The 19450-nt window shown below is 36.6% G+C and overlaps 1 protein-coding gene across 5 annotated transcripts in view; it reads right to left on the bottom strand.

Moving 5' to 3' along the window:
• sbb (scribbler) overlaps positions 1 to 19450 on the bottom strand; it is a 112722-nt gene that overhangs the window by 52234 nt on the left and 41038 nt on the right. Inside the window, exon 1 of one of the 5 annotated variants that reach the window (XM_067777013.1) lies at positions 6274 to 6933. The exons of 1 other annotated variant lie outside the window; for it this stretch is intronic. The gene's annotated coding sequence lies outside the window, so the exon portion shown is untranslated. Of the gene's footprint in view, positions 1 to 6273; positions 6934 to 19450 lie in introns of those variants that run through there. 3 more of the 5 variants (XM_067777009.1, XM_067777010.1, XM_067777012.1) reach the window with 3 other exon arrangements.

Here is a 19450-nt window from a genome sequence, read left to right as displayed (position 1 = left end):
ACAGGTTCAATTTGACTTTTGACCAAAAAAATACCTCGAGATAAGAAAGATGCAATTATAATCCTTGTACATTCCCTTTTTAACCATTACTACAACATTTACATGCAGTATAAAGCATTTCGCTAAATTCTAAGAAAATATTACGTAACCTCAAATATGAGCTGCGTTTTCGGAACGTAGGAACAGCAACTTTAGGTCGCCACAAAGTAGTTGTTTATCGACTATAGCAAATATTTTCATTTGGTTTGGATGGATGTTTACGAATGTCGTTTATAACAAAAGACAATTTTCTAATCCAATGCCTATTAAAATTTGTATACTCAGTTGAGCAGAGCTCACAGATTATATTAATTTTGTTCGCATAACGGTACCCCGTAACAGCATAAACTAATCGAGATAGATATAGACTTCAATATATCAAAATGATCTGGGTGAAAAAAGAAATGCATTTAGCCATGTCCGTCCGTCCGTCTGTCCGTGAACACGATAACTTAGTAAATTTTGAGGTATCTTGATGAAATTTGGTATGTAAGTTCCTGGGCACTCATCTCAGATCGCTATTTAAAATGAAAGAAATCGGACTATAACCACGCCCAATTTTTCGATATCGAAACTTTCGAAAAACCGAAAAAGTGCGATAATTCATTTCCAAAGACGGATAAACAATGAAACTTGGTAGGTGGGTTGACCGTATGACACAGAATAGAAAATTAGTAAAATTTTGGACAATGGGCGTGGCATCTCCCACTTTCAAAAGAAGGTAATTTAAGTTTTGCAAGCTGTAATTTGGCAGTCGTTGAAGATATCATGAGGAAAATTGGCAGGAACGTTACTCCTATTAATGTGTGCTAAATTAAAATTAGCAAAATCGGATGAAGAACACGCCCACTTTAAAAAAAAATTTTTAAGTAAAATTTTAACAAAAAATTTAATATCTTTACAGTATATAAGTAAATTATGTCAACATTGAACTCCAACATTTGTCTCCAAAGCTCTGAGCTGAGTATGTAATGTTCGGTTACACCCGAACTTAGCCGTCCTTACTTGTTTTACACAACTTTGGTACATACACTTACAGCCAAACAAAGGTGACGCAATTTTTTTCCCTGTTATGGCATTTGTACGGCCACTACAGCTACGTAACGAATTGTGGTTACCGTCGATAATTCTTAACTCATTAAGCGATACATTTAGAAAGTTCTATCAGTTTTCGTAAAAGCAACTACATTTCATAAAAGTTATAGTTTTATCCTTGAAAAAAAAATTGAACATAATTGCCTACAAAAAACAAATATGGAAAGCATAGGCGGAGTACATTACAATAAATTATCCCTAAGGAGATTCTGGACGAAATATGTATATTGAATAGGTTACTGTATCCACTCGTTATCGAAGTAGACGACCACGAAAGGTCAGTTAACGCGTTGATAGGGATGTCGTCATGATAGCGTGTTCAGACGTTTAAAACTGCCTCAGAAGCTTCCGCGGAATTGAAGGATAGTATAAACATGAAAACTATAAACTAATTGGTTCACCGTCACTTGAGTTAAAATAATTGGATGGTACCTGTGTAGAATAAAACCAGCTCCACAAAAAAAAAAAACATTCCACATTAAGCTGGTTCTCCGAAAGAAGAAACTGGTATCGGAATGACTGGCTAATATTCAATTAAGATTGGTAATGCGTGGTTAGCTTCAAAACTATAAAAATATGGATTCACAGCTGTGTTCAGAATACTGTACTGGACTAGCCCCCCAATACTTGGTGAAAGGCCGTCTATAATGCAGCCAATACAGGCAGTGGAGTTAGCGTAACTCTCCATTAATAAAATCTAAGCAATTCCCACGGTTTTTATTGCGTACTACACGATTACATACAGAGAATCCTTCACTGTAGCCTTGACGCAGTTTCCACTAAATTTTCCTGTATTTTTGGGACTTACTACACATGGCGACCGTTAACTGAATAAAATTTATTTTTCCCCCATAAGAGAATATTGTGACGAATATTAGCAACACTAAGGGATACTATCATCTCTAAGCCGATACTAAGCAGTGACTCCTATGCACATCAACAAATCAATCATTATGTCTACCCATATGTCTATACGAGCAGCGGAGAGTAACGTACAAACACATGCATATATCTGAGATACTGCCAAAAGTATGCAAGCATTTGTGCAAGTATCACTCACATATACACGCGCATGGGCTATCAGAGAAGCTATAAATCGTACATCTGTAGTTACAGCTGAGTAATTTTATAGCTGATAACTAACTAATAAGTTCTGGAAATAGAGGCCCTAGAAATATGGCAACGAGGAAACCGCACAGTATAAAAGCAGCAACAGTTGAGGCACGACAATCAGTTTGATTTAAGCTAGCTATCAGTTGCGAAGTATAAGTGTTATTGTGAAGTACTTTAATAAAGGCCATTTTGCATTATTGAATAGTGGAGTTATTTATTCAACAGCTTAGTGATTCGAACGTTAGTAAAAGGTTGCAAATAAGCAGAATTGCACTAAATTCGTTACAATTGGTGTCAGAAGAGGAATTGTTGAATAAAAGTGGAAAAGTGGAGTGAATTGAAGATCCAGCAATTGAAGAAGGAGTTGGAGAGCCGTGGATTGAATACAATCGGCAATAAACTCGAACGTCAGGCAAGACTACGAGGGGCAATGGAAGCAGAAGGAATTAAAGTGGAAGAGTATGTCTTTCATCTTGATGGCGACGAGACAACAACAAAAATTGAGGAGAAAAACGAAACACCGCAGACAATGGCGAACACAGACTTGAACACAATATTAGCTGCAATATCTGCACAAACGTCGACAGTAATATCCAAGATGGAAAAACTAAATTGGAAGCATTGGCGGCCGGGGTTATTGGGCCCCATACATTTTTAGTAGTCCTAAATGAACTCAATATGGCACATTTCTTAACATTTCTGATCGGAATTTCGGACAGAAAAGTGTTTCAATTAAATCTTATTTTAGTAACCCTATGAACGAAATATATAGATTATTCCTACATGGAAGTCTCTCCATTTTTCAGAACACAATTTTAGTTGTTGAAGCTGATGAGATAAGTGCCTCTGAAATTTTTTCAGACCAATTCTAAACAAAAATTCCGTGCGAGTTTTTTCCCTTCTCCCATTCCTCGTATTCTAAATAAAAATTCCTTGTGAGTTTTTTTCACTTCTCCCTAACCCCCTATTCTGAACAATGTTCGAAAAAGCGGAAACCGGTTATGAGAGAAAAGTAGGTATTATGAATGTGAGGGAGAGGGAGATTTCTCTGCCATTTCATAAGAGTTTTTGACTAGTTGAATTAAAGGGAATGCATCGAAATAGTTAAAGGAAATTGGTTATTTTACGAAAGACCACTTATTTGTACAAATTTGTGCTAAAATATGTATTTACATTCTACCACAATATTCTCACTGTTAATACAACAACAACCACAATATTCTTTATTTTAAGTCGAAAAGTATATCATAAGCAACGGAAGAGATCTTCGCATATTTGATGCAGCCATCCAGAAATTGGGCAAGGATTTTTTAAGAAGGCTTAAATAGATTTTGGCATATGGCGAAAGGGGAACTCAACTCGACTTGGCCGCCAGAAAATTGCTTTGCAGAATGAATGCAGGCAACTCCGGCGGGTTTGTGTTATCCCGCCGGTCTTCTTCTTATGCTCCTCTGTTGATGTTGCTGTGGCACCAATTCATTACTCATTTCAGTGAATACCACATGAAATGCAATAATGTGCATTGTTTATACCTTATTTCTTAATTTCAAACAAATTGGCAACAATAATTAAACTTTACAATTTTTTAAACAAAATAAGAAATGCGCAACGAAATTTCAATTGACAAAACAGCTGACTTCGAAAATTCGAAATTCCTATTCCCCAATTATTCTTCTCCCTAGGAGAAAAGAATTGGAGGAATTTTTCCGCGGTAATAAAAAAATCCGCGAGAAAAAAATTCCGCGAGAATATTTAGAATTGGTCTGTTTATGTTTACACAGACTCACTAAAAAACTTCAAAACCGAAGCAGATGGTTACAATTTCGGCGTGATTTTCCAAATTCTGAAGGGGATATCTTAAAAAATTATGTATTGAACTTCTATGACAAAGCAATTAGTTATTTAACTACTTGGCAGACCAATTTTGAAGGAGTATCTAAATTTAGGTGGAAAAAAATTGATACAGATTTCAAATGGGAAGACGTTGAAATTAGTATTAGCGTAATATGCATAGTTCCTTCAGGAGTTTAACAGCGACAACATTTTTGATGAAATTTCACTAGTCAATGATATTACAAATACTGAAAAACGAACAGAAAAATAGAAACCACTAACCTGTGTAGACAGATGGATACGAATAGCTGAGGTAGCAGAGCTAACTCATATTAAAATAACAAATTTAATGAAAATAATGTTTGCTTTGTGTATTTCAGGGACATCTTCCGCAGTGGGGCGAACATTTTCCTTTGCGAAAATATCAATGGTCCGAGGAACGCGTATTTCAGTTTGGCGGGGTTATTGAATATTCAAATAAACAGTTACGAGGACTGTTCAGCGCTCTACTAACTAACATTCAGCTACTAAAACGATTCAGCAGAAACGTAAGAGTAGGATACTAAAAATCAAAAAAATGGATTAAAAAAAATATACGGGTTGTGCCGACTTTTATTCCTTAAACATGAAAAAAATGTTTGCTGTTTTTACTTTCTATGTTTTATTTTGCGATATTTTTGAAACTAAATCACTGTACCTGTAATACAAGCTTTAAACTCCATTTGTGGGAACAAGTACTGGTCTCATCTGCTTTGTTAATTTAAATAAGTGACCTGCTTTTCTGATGTGATAAGCTTACATATATTTATGTATGTACATATAATATACATTTTATATATATACCATGTAACTTACAATTTTAAGACTGATAAATAGATGTGAATGAATTTTTTATTTGTTAAAATTTCACCTCAGTCAGGCCTTGAGTTGGAAAAATTATGGCAAGCCTAGCTAAATGTTATACACTATAGCCATCAGAGGGTTGTGTCTCCGCTTTTCGATACACCCTGTTCTGTAGATAGTTGTTTAACCACTGCCGCTGGATGGGTCTCCTAAGCATTATACGCGTTTTTTTACGCGCAAACGTAGACGTATACGCGTGTAAAAAAACACGGCTAATGTGTTGGTTTCATTCTGACAAACTCTACTCCAGCGAAATGGAAAAAATAAACTCAGCTATTGAGATGAGCCAACCATCACAAATCACACAATAAGATTGCGCAATGCGCATGTAAACATTAGATCAGCTGTTTTTTATGACGTCCTTTAGCTCTTTTTTATTCGCTCAAGGGTCAACTGTGACGTAGATGCGCAGAACGAAGCAATCTTGAACTCGTGAATGCGCAATCTGGGTAGGTGATTGTAGGGTTATCTACTTAAGTTAAATGTACTGTATTTTTGAAAATTATTTTTATTTTACTTTACTTTTAATGTTCTTTCAAAATGAAAATTTTCAAATCAGTTAAAGAATTTTTAAAATGTGAAAAAATTTAATTTGAATGCGAAATAAATTTTTAATAAAAACATAGTTTAACACTATATAATGAAAATATTTAACTTTATTTTTTTTAAAAACGTTTTTTTGATAATTTCCAATATTTTCATTTTGAAATATTATACAAAATAAAATGATTTGAAAATAATTTATAAAAACAAAGTATATACAACTAAAGTAGATAACCCTGTAAACGCATCCACAATTCATGAAAAACTGCTTATGTGAGAGGGCTTTTACTGGGATGCATAATTTTGCGTTGAACGCATCTAGGTATATTAAGAACTTCATTGTGGCTCGGCCTAAAAGCTGAACTATGGCGTAAATCCAACTTATATCTCTTTCATATATCGGCCTTATACAAAGTTTTGATTAGAATTTCCATTTATTAATAAATTCGTATTTATGTTTATAATACATTGGCACTTGTGCACAAACATAAATATGTCTATATATATGTACATACGTATGTACCACAAAACGAAAATAGTGTGGGAAATTTCTCTCCGAATACAACATTTTCTCTTTGGTTGGATATATTTGAAGAACGAAATATTTTTTCAACTCCCATTGCACACTCTCTTTCGACGCCCTATTGTCTTCAATTTCACTTACTTCTGTAGATAGGTACATATGTATACACATATTGTATAAGTGTAAAAGAATTTTTTTCCAAATCAACCCAAATTATATTTTACCAATAAAAAGCAGCTCGCATGTTAAATTTTAACTTTTCACACAAAATGCAATACAAATTCACACATGGATATAAACATACATACATATGCATTTTATACACTTTGTTACATGTATCGCCACTTAATAAAGTCGTGAATTTCTTTCGACAGAAGTAAAATCTTTAATTTTCGCTTTCAAATAATTTACACCAAGGTCGAAGCGCGTATTTTGATAACTCTCGCTTTATTTTTGGAAGGTTTTGCTGCAATCGACCTTCATTTAAAATGCAATTTGCAGGGATTTATAATTTTTATTAACCACACAGTACTTTGAATGTACATACATATGTACATATGTATGCATGTTTATGTAAACTTAGTTCATTCTACTATCGACCCCATACACGATTTTAGTTTTACGTCGTCAAATTTTCACTTGTTCCGTCATTCCTCAAGTCCTTTCCACTACCGCTTTTAACATTTTTCGTTGAGATACTCTTTAATAATTCTTAAGGAAATTACAAGAAATACAATAAAATCACCACAATACAATACAAGTTGTATTTATTAGCGAATATTTTTCACTTCAACATTATTTTCTACTTTAAAGATATAATGGAGCGAATGATAATTGGACTTCACGTAACGTTCCTTTAATGAGAAGGTCCAGATTTGCGAATCCATGGGATAAACTCGCACTCGAAGTTCAAAAGCCGCCATTGAATATAAAAAGCGGTTCTCTTATTTATTTGTGTTCTCTAATTTATGTTGAAAGTTGCCATATCAACAATATTCGGTAAACTTATATGGGCAAAAAAAACATCGCAATCGGTCCTTAAACCCTACTCTTATGCGGCAGTCATAGTGTACAAGTACAAGTGTGTTGACTTATCTGTCAAGCATTCTGACAGGCACTCGCTGGATTCGGAATAACAGCAAATTCAAAATGGATACCATTACCGAATGCCCGAATGATTGAAAAAATGAAAAAGTCGAGACGATTGGTAGACAAAAATGTTGTCGTTGAGACCAAAAATGCGACTCTAGATCTGAGATTTCCATCAGGTGAGCGAGGCTGTTTGTAGTTTTGACGTTTATCGCTTAGTGAACACACTTGTATAGGTACACTATGGCGGCAGTTACCCACCGACGTGTGCCGTACGTAAGGACGTTTGTCGTACGAAGCACGTTTGACCGAACTCTCAAGCCCGTAGGAATCAATGTGTGCGTCTGTGTACATGTACATAACATATTTGTGTGTGTATTGTTTACAGATAAGCACTGTTGCCATTGACCATTTTGCATGTATGCTTATGGAAACATCAACTTTTTCCAATTTAATTTTTGATATTGTAAAAGGCCGGAATACATATTAAATAAGTATAAATAGATTAAATATTTATAATCAGCACTTTTACATAATTATTTCGAATTATTTCCACAATTTTTCAAACTTTAATTAGGCTTTTTTGCATAAAATTGCAAACGGTCAAAAATTAGCGCACAAATGTTTACTAGGCAACTCTGTCTAGTGAGAGAGCGATCAGCTGACACGTTCTTACGGAAAAAATCAAAATTGTTTTGATTTCTACGTTCCGGGCTACGTACGTACGGGCGTTGCACGTCGGTGAGTTTTCGTTTACATTGCACACTCATAAGATAGGTCGTGTCAGCTGACACGTTTTTTCTACGTACGTTCGTGGGTAACTGCCGCATTAAGCCGTGGTTACTCACGAACGTACGTAGAAAAAACGTGTCAGCTGACACGACCTATCTTATGAGTGTGCAATGTAAACGAAAACTCACCGACGTGCAACGCCCGTACGTACGTAGCCCGGAACGTAGAAATCAAAACAATTTTGATTTTTTCCGTAAGAACGTGTCAGCTGATCGCTCTCTCACTAGACAGAGTTGCCTAGTGAACTTTTGTGCGCTAATTTTTGACCGTTTGCAATTTTATGCAAAAACGCCTAATTAAAGTTTGAAAAATTGTGAAAATAATTCGAAATAATTATGTAAAAGTGCTGATTATAAATATTTAATCTATTTATACTTATTTAATAGTATTCCGGCCTTTTACAATATCAAAAATTAAATTGGAAAAAGTTGATGTTTCCATAAGCATACATGCAAAATGGTCAATGGCAACAGTGCTTATTTGTAAACAATACACACACAAATATCTTATGTACATCTACACAGACGCACACATTGATTCCTACGGGCTTGAGAGTTCGGTCAAACGTGCTTCGTACGACAAACGGCCGTACGTACGGCACACGTCGGTGGGTAATTGCCGCATTACTCACGAACGTACGTACCAAAACGTGTCAGCTGACACGACCTATCTTATGAGTGTGTAATATAAACGAAAACTCACCGACGTGCAACGCCAGTACGTACGTAGACCGGAACGTAGAAATCAAAACAATTTTGATTTTTTCCGTAAGAACGTGTCAGCTGATCGTTCTCTCACTAGACAGAGTTGCCTAGTCAACTTTTGTGCGCTAATTTTTGACCGTTTGCAGTTTTATGCAAAAACACCTAATTAAAGTTTGAAAAATTGTGAAAATAATTCGAAATAATTGGTAATAGTGCAGTTTACGGTACACACCGAAATTTGGGCCAAAATTTTCGAGTGAGGTATCAAAAGACGCGTATTCACGTCTAGATCAAGAATCCGAAAGCGGAAGTTAACTTTTTTTTACCCGTTCAAAAGATATTAACGAAAAACCGAAAAGACTCCGGGTCCCTCCGAAACCGGGGGTGGAATCCATAGCATTTTTGCGCAGAACACCTTTCTGCGTTGGCGGCCTTTGGCCGCGCTTATAAAAAATAACCCTGGGCTACGCCATGCCAAGTCCGGGTGTGTGGTATAACCGTGGCTACCGCCACGGTGATGTACAATTTTTTTTGTGGGTATAAACACTACAGCAACCACAATAAAATCGCCAAATTCAACTGCAAATATCTCCGGACAGAGATAAAATTTTTCTTTTCCGCCTTCGGATTACTGTTCTCGAGAATAATACGCGTCTTTTGATACGTCACTCGAAAATCTTGGCCCAACTTTAGGGTGGGTACCGTAAACTGCACTACTACCAAATAATTATGTAAAAGTGCAGATTATAAATATGTAATCTATTTATATTTATTTAATATTAATTCCGGCCTTTTACAACATCAAAAATTAAATTGGAAAAAGTTGATGTTTCCACAAGCATGTATGCAAAATGGTCAATGGCAACATTGTTTATCTGTAAACAATACACACACAAATATGTTATGTACATGTACACAGACGCACACATTGATTCCTACGGGCTTGAGAGTTCGGTCAAACGTGTTTCGTACGACCAACGTCCGCACGTACGGCACACGTCGGTGGGTAATTGCCGCTTTACTGTTTGCATTTTAGTTAAGGGCTCCGGCGACTAACAGCGAGATTGACTGAATTTTTGTATGTGTGCGTGTGAATTTTTGTATGGGGGGTTGACGGTTGCCCTGCTATCAAATAAAAAGCCATCAATCAACATTTGCATTGAGAAACTGTAGCGTTCGGACGTGAATATGTCGTCATCGGATGATGATTTTCTTTTTACTTGCAACTACAGGAGTTTTATTACATAAAAAGAAAAGGAAGAAATTGTGGATGAAAAGCTTGTACGCAAGACGTACGACATTGGTAATTTTCAATAAATTTTAATATGAATTGTTGTTCTTCCGCGCAATTGTTAATTTTGAATGTCAACACAAACTAAATACAACACTGCTGTTTGTCAATCACACCCCGCGACGATCAAATAAGCAAGCGTCAAATGAAAAAATCAAAAATTTTTGATTTTCATCAACGTGTAGCCGACAAAAAATACGTGTGTCACGAAGCCACTCGACTGCACTAACACGCCCCCAGCGGGTAAGGGGGTCAGAATATACCCGCGGTAGATATGCCTGTCGTAAGAGGCGACTAAAATACCAGATTCAAGGGGCTGTGTAGCGCAACCCTTCAGGTTGCCAGTGCAATATATAGCTTCTCCAAACCCAATTGTTAGCCTCACCTATCCGCGGCGAATCCTGTTTCACTAACAGACGAAGCTCTGGCGACCCCAAGCTCCTAATGGTTTAATGTGGCCACATAAATCGTTCCCGAGATGGTCGGGCTAGCACCTTAATGGTGCTGTGGTACCGGAGCGTACCGGATCTGTATCCGACAAAGGACCATCACATCGATAACACTCCACTAAGCCTTCGGGGAGCAACCTTAGCGCTACAACAACAACAACTGCACTAACATACACAAAATTCAGTCAATTTCGTTGTTAGTCGCCGGAGCCCTTTAGATTTGTTGGTGAGTTGGGCCATAACGCCATAGTCATAATCATATAATGCTAGCAAATTTTGTGCAATAGCTTATCTTTAAATCATGTTCAGATTACACTCTAAAACAAGTGTTTTAGCATAAAACACCTCACATAAAACAAGTACGTTCACACCTTCGGTTCTTATTTTATTTTGACAGCTCCAATGCAACCATGAGTAATTTAATGTTATTGTAAACGATTTTATTAAATTTGATAATATTGTGTCTTGGTGAATTTTATTCTAATTTGAGATGAGTGATAAAGAGAAAAAAGTGATGAAGATGAACGATGAAGCCCTTCAGGATTATAAGTTTTGAAAGGCGCCAAAAGCTGGTGCATTTGTGTATACAGTGGCCAACTTGAAGGTGCGCCGCCAGATGGTCCAATTTGTGCCTTCTCCTTCCTTTGTTAATAAATAAAATTATAATAAAAAAAATCTTTGTCAAGTATTAAGACTATCAACTCACCTGTATCTGGACGTCAGGTTATGCATTTTTATATTGTTTTTCTCCATTGTAGTTCAAAAATTGTAAATTAATTTATCACCCGCAAATAACACTCAAAACATAATGACATATTAGTTATGGGACAATAGGTTTATCGATTATTACCGATAAGTTCTAGTGCCGACAATGGTTTCAACTTGTTTTAATCTAAATTTCGCCGAAAAGAAGTGTTTTCAACTTATTTTATTGACAGATTTTACAAGGCGAAAACACGTGATTGTGATTGTGGAAGTGCCGCTCACACATACAAGCGCATGGGGTATGAAAGAAGCTATAAAAATTATACATCTGTAGTTGTAGCTGAGAAATTTATAACTAGTAAGTTCTGGAATTAGAAAAGCCTAGAAATATGCAACGAGGAGGTCGGACAGTATAAAAGGGCGACAACAGTGGAGGCGAGAGATCAGTTTCATTTAAGCTATCAGTCAGTTCGGTTACTAAGCAAGCTAGTTGCAAAGTATAAGTGTTATTGTGTAGTACTTTAATAAAAGCCATTTTTCCATTATTCAATATTGGAGTTATTTATTCAACAGTTTAGTGATTCGAACTTAGCAGACTGTTGCAAATAAGAGGATTTTCAAGTAAAATTGTTACAATTGGTGTCAGAAGAGGAATTGTTGAATAAATTCCGAAGACTTCGAATACAACTTGGACATGCCAAAGTTAAGTGAATTGAAGATCCAGCAACTGAAGAAGGAGTTGGAGAGCCGTAGATGGAATACAACCGGCATTAATCTAGAACTTCAGGAACGACTAGACAGGCAATGGAATTAGAAGGAATTGACGTGGAAGAGTATGTCTTTCATCTTGATGGCGAGGAAACAACAAAAATGGAAGAGACAGTTACGAGCACAGACTTGAACATGATTTTGGCTGCAATATCGGCACAAACATCGACAGTAACATCGAAGATTGAAGCACAAGAAACGCGTATGTCAGAAATGTCGACACAGATTACATCCAAGATGGAAACTCAGGTGGAATCGCAGGAGATTCGTATAACAGCGAAAATTGAAGCACAAGAGGCACGAATATCCAAAATGTCGGCGCAAATTTCGAAGTTGGAGGCGCAAGATACAAAAATTTTACAGTTTGAGGACGTTTGAGAGGACGTAACGAGCAGTTCCAACTGAATCGCCCAGCAGTTTCAACGAGTAATCCAAAGGTAAAAACACCATCCTTTGACGGTTCTGTTCCTTTCCAGGTCTTCAAGCTACAGTTTGAGAAGACCGCAGCAGTGAACAGCTGGAATGTGGAAGATAAAGTTGCTGCACTGTTCGTGGCATCGAAAGGGCCTGCAGCGGAAATCTTACAGGCGATTCCCGAAGGTGAGAGGAACAATTATGAAGCATTGATGGCTGCTGTAGAACGACGTTATGGAAGCGAGCATAGAAAACAGATATTCCAAATTGATTTGCAAAACCGCTACCAAAAAACAAATGAGACATTGCAGTCAGATATTGAAAGATTGGCTCATCTTGCAAATGCGGACGCACCCGTGGAATACACTGAAAGGGTAAAGATTCAGAGCTTTATAAATGGCATACGGGACGTCGAAACAAAGCGAGCTACATATGCGAATCCAAAACTAACATTTGCTGAAACGGTATCGCATGCACTGACTCAGGAAACAGCCTCACTTTTGAGTAAGCCAGCGTACAAAGCCCATCGCGTGGAAGTAGAAAGGCCAGAGTGGGTAGACGCAATATTGGAGGCGCAAAAGCGGAGTGAAAAAGTTATCAAATGCTTCAAATGCGGGAAGCCCGGTCACATTGCGATCTTGGTCCTAATAGTTCCAACAATGTGGGTGGCCGTAAACGCAAAGCTGGAGGAGATGAGCAAGAGCGTGTCAGATGTAAACAACGAAAACTTGCCCCAGCTATTGAATGTCCTGTGATATCTGTGTCGCAAATTGGAAGAAAATCGAGCAGTCTTGCCGTCGAAGGAAAGCTGGATGCTGGAAGCCAATCCGTCAAGAGCAAGCTCTACAAAGTAGTTCGTTGGCTAAACAACAGAGTGCGAAGGAACGATCAAGGATAATGAGTAGTAAGATGAAACGCAGGTACGATGAGAACAATAATTCGGAAGGTTTCTTGGAGGGAGATTTGGCACTGTTATACAACCCTCACCGGTGGAAGATTTGTCTGATCGGGACGATCAGACTTAGGTGGAGGGCAGTGTTACGAATGTTGGCGGCACTAAGGGGTACTGCCATCTCTAGGCCGATGCTAAGCAGTGACGTGAATTCATATCAATAATTCAATCATTATATCTACACATACACGTGCACGCGGCGGAGAAGCAACGCAGAAGCACATGCAGATATCTTATCTGAAATGCTCCTAAAGGTATGCAATCGGCATTCCGGTCTTGTCTTTTCGCGCGAGCGGTCGTTCGGGTCATCCTCTACTCAACGTCAATTTTCGGGCTTTTTGCGTTGAGTGAAAAATTAAAATAGGCCACAAGGTTGGCTTCTGCGCTTCCCTCGGGCGTTTTGGCGGAGTTAGGAGATGCGTTGCCTCCCTGACCTGGAGTTGGGGTGGTTTCTGGAGCTCCTAACAGGAATCAAAAACTTGTGCATATTTAATAACTGGCGTGGCGCCATGAAAGCCAATTCGCTTTAAATACATACATAATTGATCGTTACGGGTCGCGAAAGACACTTGGCAACAGGCCACTGAAAATTAACGTTCATATACATATGTACATACTTATGAAAATAAAATTCTTGAAAATAAACGGGACAATTTAACGGAGTGTATATACTTGATGCTGAAAAAGCATGCTCGATTTACATTTTATACAGTGTTATTGCATACATCTAACTGCAAATCTTATTGCAAAAAGACAAAAAAAAAACAAATAACGGGATTGAAAATACCCTTATTATATACTAATATAACGAAAAATGATTAACCTAATTGGACAAAAACCAACAATTGAATGGATAATTGATACCTAAAGTCAAATTGAAATAAATAAGACAAATTGAATATAACATGGCGTGCTGCCAAGTAAAAACCGAATAAATACCAGATCGCAAGCTGCTACACATGGTTTTGGCCAGTTGGTATTACCATTGTGTACTAGTGGAGCCAAAATTACATACATACTTTGGAAAGTTAATCCAGAAATTAATCATCTTATGTATTGGACAATAACCTGGAACTTGGACTTTCAACGATAAGAAGGTCCTCCTCCATGCAATCAAATCTTTAAAAAAAAAAAGGTATGCAATTGTGATTGTGGAAGTGTCGCTCACACATGCAAGCGCATGGGGTATGAGAGAAGCTATAAAAATTATACATCTGTAGTTGTAGCTGAGAAATGTATAACTAACTAGTAAGTTCTGGAATTAGAAAAGCCTAGAAATATGCGCAACGAGGAGGTCAGACAGTATAAAAGGGCGACAACAGTGGAGGCGAGAGATCAGTTTCATTTAAGCTATCAGTCAGTTTGGTTATTAAGCAAGCTAGTTGCAAAGTATAAGTGTTATTGTGAAGTACTTTAATAAAGGCAATTTTTCCATTATTCAATATTGGAGTTATTTATTCAACAGTTTAGTGATTCTAACTTAGTAGAAGGTTGCAAATAAGAGGATTTTCAAGTAAAATCATTACATTACGTTAGTTATACGCAGCAATTTGTATCAAACTTTATAATGTTGTAAACACAATGAACACCCTGCTGCCACGAAATAAACGCTACGAGCTTCGCATTGTCAAAAGTAGAGTCCACGTAATTACATGAAGGTGAACACAATGAAAAAGAGCGAAATTGACGCGACGATAGATTTAACAAGCCAACCTAATATAAACGCACGCAAGTCATTTTCTGTAAAAAATGCCTCATGCACATCCAACTTGTATGAGAGCAACCCAAATTGAATTTGCTGCGTGAAAACCTAACTCGATTTCCAATTTTTGTTCTGCGTGACATTTAGATTTGACGTTTGCACCCATGCTTTACATTGTCGCAGCGCATGCTTATTTGGGTTAGAGCAAAAAACGCCGGTTGTTTGCGTGCGCTAAAAAAACGTGGTGCGGTTTTATTAGGTTGGCTTGTAAGCTGTAAAAACAATGCCGAGCGACGACGAGCATCGCCGCGCCGGGCACTGGCATTTCTAAAATTACGAGCAGGGGCCAAATCGTATCATCCATGATCGTACAACTCGCCACGTAAAAACATGATTTTCGGATTATGACATACCCTGCAAAAATTGTTGGGCTACGTGTTCCATTTTCTTCATGTTGGAGTACTCTAACAATACTCCTTTGCAATGCGTTTGCGGACCACCATCAGCCGATCATTGCTCGTTTTTTAACGACCGTGATCACAACACGATGAAGATCGAACAGAGTTGCCAAAACTAAAATATTGCATACAAATAACTGATAATAAAATTTTACTATGGCAACTCTGATAAAATGCAACCGCACACTTGTTTTATGTATACATACTATAGTAAAGAGAAATATTAGTTTCTTTATTCACGCAAATGCTAAATAACATAAGAATATTCGTAGTATAAAATATAAAAGTTGTATTGCCCCTCTTCATTTTAAATTAAACTCACTCTGATAATTCTTTCCCACACAATTCCTCTTTAGTACTTTGGAATATGATCCTCTGTGGGTGCTCCATGGAGTACTACAGTGAAAGTACTTTGGAAAGTACTCTCACGTATGTACTCTATGGAATACTCACAAACAAAGCGAGAGTGGGATCACCTACTCCTCTCCTAGGACATCGCAATGTTAATTGGAGCACATTTTTTGTATGAATACAGATTAGTTTTGGAATACTCCTATACTCCCAAAGGAGTATTCCTTACATTATTTATGGAGTACTCGCGTTTTTTGAAGGGTACATTCGTGAACGTACTACTTCTATCGTAATTTTGGATCGCAACATACGTGACGAGTGACTGAACGTACACGTTCCGTTCTACTTTCATTCCAACACACAAATTTCATTGAGAATGTAAGAAAGTTGTTAAAATAGATGAATAAATAAAATACAATAACAAATTTCAAACTCTTATTATTAATAAAGGTGGAATTCAAACAAGCTTAATCCAAACCAAATATTGGCGGAATTCATGGCGAGACACCCGCTTTGGTATCGCCTTGCTTCAAATTTAACTTCTCCAGAAAGTAAGTGAAAGCTTCTTAAGTTAAGCGATATGTTTACGCTTTGTTCGATAAGTCCACAGGGTCACTGCACTCTCTTAACCGCCTTCGAACTATTTTTCATAGCATTTGCTATTACTGCATCTCAAACAAAACAATAACATTGGATCCATCGCAGTTATTTACTTTATTTTTTATATTTTTGGCAACCAATTTGATAGTTCAAAATATAATCCAACCTAATGTGGATCGTAAAATGCATTGTGAATTGAAAATAAATTACGTTCAGTTTGCTATCGTATGTTATAATGCCATTTTGTTTATACGCTTGATGTATCACGTAATTTTCTTTCGTAAGGCTGCCGATCCGTCCCTAGCGTTACAAACGTTTCCATTAGCTTGCATGAGTTTAAATTTTCTACAGTGCACGTACACTGTTAGTTGCAAGTATTGATTGAAAAAACTATAATTAAGCTAATGTTTGTGCTAATTACCTTTTAGTTCTTAATAATATTAATCTATACATAGTTGGCTGTTTATTAATAATGATACCGAAACACGTATTTCGACACCTCTCCAAATTTTTTTGCACATGTTTTGGCAGTAAAATTAAGAATTATTGTAAAATAGACAATATTTTTTTAGACATCATGATGAAATTAATATTCAGGTGTTCTCATCCCGTTGACGTTTTCCCTTATTCTGACAACTTCGGCATGCATAATTTAGAGGCTCCTCTATCATACATAACTGCCTTTGAATTCTACTACGATCGGAGTAGATTTTACTATACGTTTAGAAATATATTAACTATGTAAGCCGCTACAAGAATTTTTTAGACATAAACATAAACGTAACTTTGTATTCCCCAAAAGAATATATATAAAATTTTTCAGAAAACTTAATTGTTGAGGAAATTTGTACGAAAAATTTAGCAGTAAAATTTAGTACTTTTGTAGTACAAGTAAATACTGGCAAATAGAGCTGCCGAAAAAGTGAGGTTATGTTGTTGACATCACCTGTATTATTTCATCATGTTAGATATTATGTTTTCTCATGATTAAATCACAAGATAAATCTGACAAATTTTTTTGACAATTGCAGCCATTTTGCTCCCAATTCGAATGGAAATCCGTTAAATGTGTTGTTTCTTTGCGATGTATCGAAAAATATTGTAACGAATGTTAGCGGCACTGAGCGATGTTATCGTCTCTAAGCCGATGCTAAGCAGTGACGTGAATGCACATCAATAATTCAATCATTATGTATCTACATAAACGAAACAATAACTGCGTCTACATATATGTACCATGTACGTATACGAGCAGCACAAACACATGCATATATCTTATCTGAGTTGCCACAAGAGAGAGCAATAATTTGTGCACGTAGTTGTGGCTGGCGATTTTGTAGCCGAAACTAACTAGTAAGTTCTGGAAATCGAAGAGCCTACAAGTATGCAGCGTAAACTATAAAAGCGGGGCAGGCGAGTAAGAAGTAATTCAGTTTGAGTTGAGCTATCAATCAGTTTGATTAAGCACGCGATCTGGCGGCCAATAGTAGAGTTTCATTTGAGTTATCAATCAGTTTGGTTATTAAGCCAGCAAGTAGCAAAGTATAAGTGTTATTGTGAAGTACTTTAATAAAGGCCATTTTTCCATTATTCAATATTGGAGTTATTTATTTAATAAGAGGATTTGCAAGTAAATTCGTTACAATATTATTATATTATTATTAATTAGAAATAGGAAGCAATCAGTTTACAAATACCCGATAAGTACTGGGGGTAGATTCAGTAACTGTGATATTCAAAATTGACAATTGCAGCCATTTTGCTCCCAAATCGAATGGAAATCCGTTAAAAATGTTGTTTCTGCGCGATGTATCGAAAATATTATTATATTATTATTATTAATTAGAAATAGGAAGCAATCAGTTTACAAATACCCGATAAGTACTGGGGGTAGATTCAGTAACTGTGATATTTAAAATGTACACTTTTTAAACAGTTTTATTTAGCTTGACTTGAGCGGCAGGCCGAACACAATTTTGTAATTGAAATTTAAGTAACTTCCCAATAAGCTACAAGCTTGAACTTGAAATATAGTTCAAACCCCATGGCAATGCAATAATAAGAAAAAAAACTCCAATAGGTGGCGCAAGGGTCGAGATATTGAAAAAATCGTATTTGTGGTCCGATTTGGCTCATATTTGGAACACATATATTTGACGCGTCCAACGCGTTTATTTAATTGTCTGATCAACGCCCTACATTGATGAGGAGTGTGATGACTATTACTTAGGACCTAACTAATTATTTTATAGTTTTTAGTATTATTATTACTTAATGTAAGTATTGTTTTCAATAAAATCGTTTAAATTAAATTTTTTTATTATTTTATTCTTCATTTAATTTATATGAAAGAAAACTGTACGTTTAAAAACTCACACTTCCTCAATACAGGGCCTGAACTGCATAATTCCTTAGAACATTTTTTTAATTTTATGGTGAATTTATTAACTAAGGTTAATTAATTTTTTTTTAATGGACGCTGTGGCAGCGCGCTACCCTCAAGTGGCCCAATGAAACCAGGCTCATCTTGTTCACGCGATCGATTTATATATATATAATAACTTTTTTGTTTTTGTTTTTGCCGAGTCTTTGATGGGCAGCGGTTTGTCAAGCGTCGCGATCTGAGACTGCTCAGCTACAGAAGAGATTTCATCAGCCAAGCGTAATACTTAAAGAGAACAGAAGCAAACGTATTGTAACGAATTTAGGGAAATTACGCTTATTTGCAACCTTCTGCTATTGTTCGAATCGCTAAATTGTTGAATAAATAACTCCAATATGGAAAATGGTCTTTATTATACTACTTTGAGAGTACTTCACAATAGTTCTTATACTTCACAACCAATATTGTGCTTAAATGAAAACTGATTAGTCATGCCTCAGCTTGCGCTGCTTTTATACTCTCGGTTTCCTCGTTCACCCATTTCTCCTAAGGTCTAGTAATTTCGCGAACTTGTGTGTATGTGTGAGTAACACTTCGGCTGATGACTACATATGTGTGTGAGTTATCTCTTCGTTGCCTTGTATGTATGTGCGTAAATGATGATTGATTTGGTGTACACAAGAGTGGCAGCTTGCTTTATTGTTGTTGTGCCTTTATTTACTTAGTATCGCTTAGTGATGCTA

The sequence above is a fragment of the Eurosta solidaginis genome, chromosome 3 (assembly GCF_040869045.1).
Source record: "Eurosta solidaginis isolate ZX-2024a chromosome 3, ASM4086904v1, whole genome shotgun sequence".
NCBI classification, from domain to species: domain Eukaryota; kingdom Metazoa; phylum Arthropoda; class Insecta; order Diptera; family Tephritidae; genus Eurosta; species Eurosta solidaginis.
This window is presented reverse-complemented; position numbering and strand designations above follow the sequence as displayed.